The sequence below is a fragment of the Zingiber officinale genome, chromosome 1A, assembly GCF_018446385.1.
Source record: "Zingiber officinale cultivar Zhangliang chromosome 1A, Zo_v1.1, whole genome shotgun sequence".
Lineage (NCBI taxonomy): Eukaryota > Viridiplantae > Streptophyta > Magnoliopsida > Zingiberales > Zingiberaceae > Zingiber > Zingiber officinale.
Genome location: NC_055987.1, coordinates 108,909,372 through 108,918,633, shown reverse-complemented (window position 1 = coordinate 108,918,633; position 9,262 = coordinate 108,909,372). Strand labels below are relative to the sequence as shown.

The 9,262-nt window shown below is 38.2% G+C and overlaps 1 long non-coding RNA gene across 1 annotated transcript; it reads right to left on the bottom strand.

The window, feature by feature from the left end:
• Window positions 1-5,498: 5,498 nt before the first annotated feature.
• Window positions 5,499-8,206, bottom strand: LOC122028280. Its single transcript, XR_006124691.1, has 3 exons — window positions 7,395-8,206; window positions 6,621-7,313; window positions 5,499-5,553 (listed from the first exon to the last, which is right to left on the bottom strand). It is a non-coding gene; the product is annotated as an uncharacterized LOC122028280 (long non-coding RNA).
• Between the last annotated feature and the right edge of the window lie 1,056 nt (window positions 8,207-9,262).

Below are 9,262 nucleotides of genomic sequence, written 5' to 3'. Positions count from 1 at the left end.
GTGGTCCAGAGAGGTGGGCGGGGTGACCATCCGTGCATACATTGTTATTGTACCTACTGTTATTGTTGCTTATTTATGCTGCTGTTATTAGCTTATGCTGTTGTTGCTAGTATATACTGTTGGTGCGGTTAGCACTAACGGTCTAACTCAGGTTTAGATGAATGACAAATTAGGTTAAGTTAGGTTTGTCGTTATCTAACACTCTGATCAAGTGTGCAGGCTAAGTCCAGACAGGTCGACGGGCTGACCGGATGTCTAGCACGAAGTCCAAGCGGGTTGACGGGCTGATCGGACGCTTGGCGAAAAGTCTAGCTAGGTCGACGGGCTGACTGGATAGCTGGCAAGAAGTCCAAGCGGGTCGACGAGTTGACCAGATGCTTGATGAGAAGTCCAGCTAGGTCGACGGGCTGACCAAATAGCTGGCGAGAAGTCCAGACAGGTCGAAGGGCTGACCGGACGTCTGGCAGGTGAGTAAAGGTAAGTCACTGGAAGGGAGTACCTGTGAGGACGCGTTCCTGGGAAGGGAACATTAGGAATCGATCCGGCTTAGATCCATTTCGGATATCTAAGTCGAGATCGTGACTAGATTCCAGTCTAGGAAAGACGGAATCTAAGTCATATTCTTGATATTGAATTTATAAAACTGTGCTAACACTTTGTTTTGCAGGAAACATATTATATATTTGCCTCGGACTAACCTTGTCTTGTAGGAGAAGGAATCTCTGGAGAAAGGTGGTCCGGGTGCCCGGAGGAGATCTGGGCGCCCGGAGGTCCGGGCGCCCGGGAGGCAATTTTATCGACCGCGTCGTTGCCACGTGGAGCTCACTGGTTGGACCTGCCACATCTCACCAGGGCGCCCGGAAGGGATCCGGGGCACCCCGAGCCTCATATAAAAGGAGGGTTAGAGCTGGAGCTTCAAAACAACAACTGACAAGAAGATCTTCTACTGCTTGCTCTGTGCTCCTGCGATGCTAACGAAACTCCGACAATACACTTTTTCCTTTTCGATTATTCCTTTGTCGGTATTGCTTTTATTTTCATTAACATTTTCTGTACTTAGTTTGTAATAATTTTTGAATTACTAGTGATTGTCCACCGAAAGCACTCAATGAGTGCGGGCCTTGGAGTAGGAATCTCCGAACCAAGTAAAATTGGTCCGTGTCAGCATTGCTTACTTTTTCCGCTGCGTTTAACTCTCTTCGAAAGAATTTTCGTAATCGATATTCACCCCCCCCCTCTCTATCGAAACATCACGATCCAACAAGTGGTATCAGAGCAGGTACCGCTCTAATTTGGTGCAACCACCAATCAGGCAAGGAGGTGATTTGTTTTTAAATTTTTTTTTATTTTCGGGTTTCAATTTTTCGTAAAATTCTAAACTGGTATAATTACCTTTTTGGAAATCTCCTTCCGTCGTAATTACATCTAAATTGGTACAATACCAATTAAGTTATTTTTGTTTAATTCTTCCCGCACTACTAATCCAAGACCAAGTCTTGGAACCTCTCTATTTATTTTTTTGTGCAGATTAAAAATGTCGCAGATTGAGGGCTTCAACACAGTGCGACCTCCCCTTTTCAACGGGGATGATTTCCCGTACTGAAAGAAGTGAATGGAAGTATATCTCAAGACAGATTTCGACCAGTGGCTGAACTTCACAAGAGCCTACAAAATACCAGTAGACAGTTGCGGGAATCTACTGGATCCTGAAGAATGGACAACAGACTTAAAGAAGAAGGCATCAACAGAGAACAAGGCAATCAACACCTTATAGTGCGGATTAACGAGAGAAGAACTGAACCGAGTCGGACCACATAAAAACGCTAAAGAGTTGTGGGACAAACTGATCGAGCTGCACGAAGGAACGAGCGACGCTAAGATAACAAAACGAGACTTGCTTCTAAATAGAATATTTAACATAAAAATACAGGAAGGAGAAACGGCCAGCCAACTCCACGCAAGAATCAAATATATTCTCAACGGACTCCACGCAATAGGACACCAAATGGAGAACCGGGACTTAATAAGGTATGCCTTAAACGCTTTTCCATGCAACAGCTTGTGGGCATCTATCGTAGATGCCTACAAGATTTCTAAAAATTTATCAAAATTAAAACTAGATGAGCTTTTCTGTGAAATAGAACTGCATGAGCAAACTAACACCGGGGTAGAGAAAGGCATAGTTTTATTTGCAGGTTTCTCTAAAGAAAAGAAGAACAAGTCTAAACCTGAAGAAGACTCTGACCAGAACTCTGAAGATGAAGAATACCTGGTGAATCTGGTAAGGAAGATGTTCACCAGGAGAAAAAGAAGCTTCAGCAAGAAGGACCTTCAAAAGATCAATTCTCCAACCGAATTGAGGAGTGTAACGTGCTTCGAATGCAACAAGAAGGGCCACTACAAGAACGAGTGCCCGAGATTGAAGATCGACAAACCGAAGGCGACCAAAAAGAAGGCCCTCAAAGCGACGTGGGACGACTCCTCCTCGGGCAATTCAGAAGCAGAAGATCAGAAGCACCAGAGCCATCTCGCGCTGATGGCCCACGAAGCAGAGTAGGAAGAAGAATCGGAAGACGGGTCCGAACCCGAATCGAGCCATATTCTGTACTCATTTCCGAAGGTTTCGAAGAGGTATTTCTAACCTTAAACCGAAAGTTTTTTAAAATTATCTCGTGCTTAATAATAAGTTAGTTAAATTAGAAAATAAAAACAAATTGCTCCTCGAGGAAAATCAAACCCTCACGGAACAAGTTGTAAATAACAGACCAACTCAAGATCTAACACTTGAGGAGGAGAATTCATCATTAAAATTAAAAATTAATAATTTAAAAAATATGTTAGAAAAATTTACTACCAGATCAAAAAATCTAGACTTAATCCTAAATAATCAAAAAGCATGTTATAACAAAACCAGACTCGGATATAAGTCGAACTCAAGTAAAACTTTTAAATCATTAATAACCCAATACAAACCAATGAATAAAGCCTGGGTTCCGAAAGCGTGTTTAACCACGCAAATAGGACCTAACCAATATTATATCCCTAAAGATAAAATATATTACGTAAAGTCAAATAAACCTAGTCAAAAACCAGAATACAAACCTAAACAAAAAAATTTAAAATCTAAACATATTAGAACTCAACAAAGTTTAAACTATCATCAAGTAAAATATAATTATAAAAGAAATAGACATAAACCGAGAACTAAAAATTAAATTAATGGTCATTAATTCAGGGGGAGACTCTAGAATAGTTGGCACCTCCAAAACTAACCTACCCGGCAGGGTAACCCTAACCACCCTACCCGATAGGGTAATTAGGACTAGTTAAAAAGGGTTCAAGTTTAACTTGAAAAATAGTACTGGTGAAATTTTGGATGATAGTACGTTAGGGAAGCTTAGTCTATGCATGTCTAGGAAGATATGGCTTCGACCTGGTGCATTTGGTTAAGTGGAACTGACCGAAGCTACCCTTTATGAATCTTAACCAGTTAGACCAAGCTTTTGTACCAAGTCTAGTGGATAGGACTATTTGGAAAACCTCGAAGGCATAGTTACTCTAATGATGTCCAAGTGACTCACCATAGCCCAGAAGTTTATCCAGAGAACGCATATTTGTTGAACCCAAAGCTAAACCTGAATCTAACACAAGTTAAAAACAAACCCTAAAATTGAACCTAATTCATCTCACAAAATTATAGGATTTGCTGATTGAAAACATAGATCGGATAAGATAACTAAGGATTTTAAAATTAAATTAAATTTAAATTAAATTAAATTAAATTAAAAGAAATTAAAATTAAATTAAATTAAAATTAAAATTAAAATTAAAATTAAATTAAAATTAAATTATTTTAAAAATTAAACTTAAATTTTTTTACTTAAAAAAAATTATTTTAAAAATTAAACTTAATTTTTTACTTAAAAAATTATTTTAAAAATTAAACTTAATTTTTTAACTTAAAAATTAAACTTAATTTTTTAACTTAAAAATTAAACTTAATTTTTTAACTTAAAAATTATTTTAAAAATTAAACTTAATTATTTTTAACTTAAAAATTATTTTAAAAATTAAACTTAATTTTTTTACTTCAAAATTAAACTTTTAAATTAATTTAAATCTATTCTAATGAAGAATGACTATAAGCCCAATATTTAGACTAACCCCAATTCCTGCCTATTGTAGGAAACTAAGTGGATTTTGGATAATGGTTGCTCCAAACACATGGCTGGAGATCACACAAAATTCACTCAACTCACCTACAAAGGTCTAGGAACAGTTGCCTTTGGAAATAACGACAAACTCAAGGTAATTGGTATATAGGTAATATCGATCTGAAAATTGACTTTATTATTACAAATGTTTTACTCGTTGAAAATTTCAAGTATAATCTTTTAAGTATCAGTCAACTGTGTGATACTAGATATAAGGTTAAGTTTTTATCTACAAAATGCGTAATCAAACACCTAAACAACCCTAACATAAGCCTAAGAGGGTTTAGAAAAGACAACATCTATGCAATTAACTTAACCACTTCTTCAATTAACTTAATACAAAAAGAAGAAACCTGGTTATGGCATAGAAGGATGTCACACACAAATTTTAGAAATATAAGCAGACTAAATGAATTAGTTAGAGGTCTACCAAAATTACCTAACTTAGATTCAACCATATGTAATGCTTGCCAACAAGGTAAGAAAACAAAAACTACCCATAAACCAACTAATGAATCATAAACCAACTCAATATTAGAACTTCTACACCTAGACCTATTTGACTCCCATGGAGTCAAATCAATAAATGGAAATTTATATTGTCTAGTAATAATAGATGACTACTCTAGGTACACCTGGGTAAAATTCTTAAAAAATAAGGATGAAACTTTTGAAATTTTTACAAACTTTTGTAAACAAGTTGAAAATGAAAAAGACCTTAAAATTAAAAGAATTAGAAGTGATAATGGGGGAGAATTTAAAAATCATAACTTTAACAAATTTTGTCTTGAAAATGGCTACCATCACGAATTTTTGTACTCTAAAACCCCGAACAAAATGGGATTGTAGAAAGAAAAAATAGAACCTTACTCGAAGTGTCACGCCCCCAGAGGAGTCCTTACCGAAAAATTTCGACAGCATCTCCCCTGTACGGGTGACAATCTGAGGCATACATACATACAATATACATCAGCCACATACGGCTAGAATATATCTACACAACCACGTAGTTATATAATCAGCCCACTCGGCTGGAACAGAAATAAACACAACCACGCAGTTATATAAATATATGAATCAGCCCACACGGCTATACTAAAATCAACACAGCGGAAATCATAAACAACGATCACAAAACACAAATCAACTGACTGCGAGCCGGCTCGACTTGACACAATAATATCAAACCAATTACAAAAGAATACAAATACATAAACAAGTACAAAACCCAAAATACAAATAACGTAAGAAATACCGAAATCGTAAGGTCGTCCTCGAATGTGACGTGGAACTGGCGGACAGAATCTCCAGGCGACTCCATAAACCCTTTACCTGCTACCTGGTGAAATTACCAATATACGGGGTGGTGAGTATAAAGACTCAGCGAGTAATAGACAGATAGTGCATGAATATAGTAAGCAAAGGTATACAGTCTCGTGAAGAAATAGCAGATACTACGGTGATAACATAATAAGTGTCCATACCGAAACCATATCCTAGGCTAGTAAGAAGGTAAAGTGTAGCAAAGTCCTGCTACAAGACTTTATAACTATATGGTATCGTGTGAGGTATATACATGTCAACAGTAAGCAAGTCGTGTCTAAACACATATCACAGTATAAATCTCAACCTATGTAAGCATAACAAAGATAAATAAACAACAACATAAGCTAGTAACAGCAGATAGATAAGCAAAACAACATAGGTATACAACCAGCAGATATAATAATAACAACAGATGACGGATGGTCACTCCGCCCACCTCTCCGCACCACGACCCTTGATGGTCGAGGTCGGATCGATGACAATCAGACGACACTCCACCGCCACTACTCACTGACCGAGTGGATAACAGATAAGTATGAATAGCTACGTCATGACGGGGTCCCCCCGTCATGACTCACCGCCACTACCCATGAGTGGCCGAGTGTGCACGACAGACAAGACGCCGCCACTACACGAATGGCCGAGCGCCATGCCCGCCAATGACCTCTCAACCACAAGGGAGACACGGTCGATACGCAACGCAATGATGCTAACAATGTCATATATATATAAATGCTGTACGGCCGATGGGTGTGTAAATAAACAGCAAACCAAAGCATGTAAACATGGTATCAGGTGCCCATATATATCCAATACCTAATATCTAATGTCTGGTATCTGGTATCTGGTATCTGGTATATGATACCTAGTAATATAGTATCTAGTGTCCGGTATCTGCTAAATATCATGAATAGCAATGAGAGACTGTATAGATACAGAACCGAGTAGCTCAAACATTGAGTGGAAGTATCAAACACGGGAAAAATACGAGTGGAGTCAAGATAAATACAGGAGCTATCCGAAAATATAACTCATGCACTAAGATCAATATACTGAAGAGATAAGACAAGAAGTACCCACCTTGATACGTAGATCGTGTCCAGAATAACTTCCACATCTTGATGATCGTCCCATATCAAAGCCATGCATCAATCAATATATATATTTTATTTAGCTAAATTCATAAGAATTAAATAGCTAAATAAAATCTCTAACCCAATAGGATAACTCTATTCCAATTCGATCCCCTATTAATCCTCCAAATACTCCTTAATCACACAACCCAATTAGAATAGGATAATCATGAATCCATCGTAACAACTTACCCTGATTCATCCATTAATCAAATCCCATTATAAACCCTTCTAAATCCACCAATCACAATTTATCCAAACACCCCCAAAGCACAAAATCTCCAACATAGTACAATACAAATCCTTATCAATTCATCACAGTCATCTAACTCAATCCATCAACTATCCACACTACAACAAAAATGAAATCAAATCTCATCCAGTATCCACTGATTCCAAATTTGATATAAATCCCAAATCAATAGATTTATAAATTCCCAATCGTTCCAAGGTTATCAACAAGATGTAAACTTATCAACTAATTAATCAGTTTGTTACCTAAATCAAACATCGAACTACCTGCACGTGGCATCTCATTGTGATCAGTTGAAACACCCATCAAGACTAGATGCTGGTGAAGCTACTGTGGCCCGAGCAAAGCTGTAGAAATCCATGGCCAAAGCTACAATGATCAACCATCCTATTTTGTACATACCTCCCAATCAGAAATTAACAATCTAGATCTCTACAACCCAAAATCAAAATACTAAACATGTCTTACCTTCAATCCAAATATGCAGAGGTTACTGCGATGAAGAGGAAACTCTCCATGTAAGCCCATCACCATTCAATGATGATCCTAGTCATTGTTGTGAAGGAATAGAGATTCCCTCCTGATAGATGCCCTCCTCCCTCAATCATGGCCAGTGATAGCGAAGAGATGGCCTACCGGCAGAAGTATCTGGCTCCCAAGAATAACTGTTAGTGGAGAGCCAAGCTAAGCAAAGATTGGCTGGAAATCAGGAACAAGAAGAGCTCTCGGTGATCAGGAGAAAGAAAGGGGAGCAGCGGTGGATCAGCATTTCTTGCACTTGTGGCCAGAGGTGGAAGAGGATCTGGCTGCCGGCGATGGATCGGCTCTCCCCGGTCATTTGGTGCCCTTCCTAGCCTTGCTATCCTACTGCCGGCTACGTGATGGGAACGGAAATCCGGAGCTAGGGCACGATCGAATAGGGCGGCGACATCGGGCAAAATCGAGAGGAATCCAAAGGCTCACCCTCGCGACAGAGACGACAACAGCATCACCGATCTGGCATCGTGTGGAGGAGCAATGGTGTCGGACGTTGACGTGGATCGGCACCGGCGATAATGGGGAAAAGAACAGAGTCGGCGACTGGAAATCAAGATCAGGCGAGCAAGAGATGTCGGGAGGTTCCGGGTGGACAGGCGCTAGTGGTCTGGGCGGCTGACAATTGGGGCTCATCGACGTCGGAGCCGGTTGATCTGCGGCGATGGGTGTTCGGGAGAGGCGGCGAGTGAGGGAGAGGAAGAGGGGAAATGAGGAAGAGGGGTAATCGGTGGAGGAGAAGGAAGATCTAAATAACAACTTAGGTTTTAATTACTCAACTTACGTTAATCTAATTAAACGTTAAGTTAATTCCTCAATCAATTCCCACTAAAATGTATTCTAAACAGACTTTCTCTCATACCTATTAATTTATCCCCGCAAACTACCTCATACGAACTCCGTTTAAATCCCAGAAAATTCCTAAAAATTTCTGAAAAATCTAAAAAGATTATTTGTCAAATAACCTTATTATTTAACTATTATTTGGGCACTGTATTTTACACGAAGCCTCTAGAACAATGTTAAATGAATATAACTTACCTAAATATTTTTTGGCAGAAACTGTTAGTACAGCTTGCTATGTACAAAACAGAACAACACTAAATAAAACTCATAACAAAATATTTTTTGAAGTTTATTATAATAAACAACCCAATATAAAATACTTTAAACTATTTAGGTGCCCAGCTTTCATCTTAAACACAAGAGAACACTTAGGAAAATTCACCTCTAAATTTGAAAATGGAATTTTTTTTAGGCTACTCCCTAAATAGTAGAGGATGCAGGGTTTATAATAAGGCTACCTTAAGAATTGAAGAAACTACTAATGTGAAATTTGAAGAATCCAAACAAAATCCAGAACAAATACAACTTCAACCAATTGAATTTATTCAAGAAAATAATAATTCTAAAGGAGCCAACCAAATTCTAAGTCATGAAGAAGAAGAACAACCTCAGGAAAATCAACCCCCTAGAACTATAAGAGTCAACTCATATCACCCAACTGATCAAATAATTGGTGACCCAAATCTTAGGGGTCAAACTAGATCATCCTTTATAAATCTAAGTCAAATATCTTTAATCTCAAAAATTGAACCCAAAACCATAGCTGAATCCCTACTTGACCGAGACTGGGTCATTGCTATGCAAGAAGAATTAACTCAATTTGAGCGTAATGAAGTTTGGGACTTGGTACCACCACCCAAGAATAAGAAAATAATAGAAACAAAATGGGTATTTAGAAACAAATTAAGTGAAACTATAGAAATTACTAGAAATAAGGTCAGGCTAGTTGCTAAGGG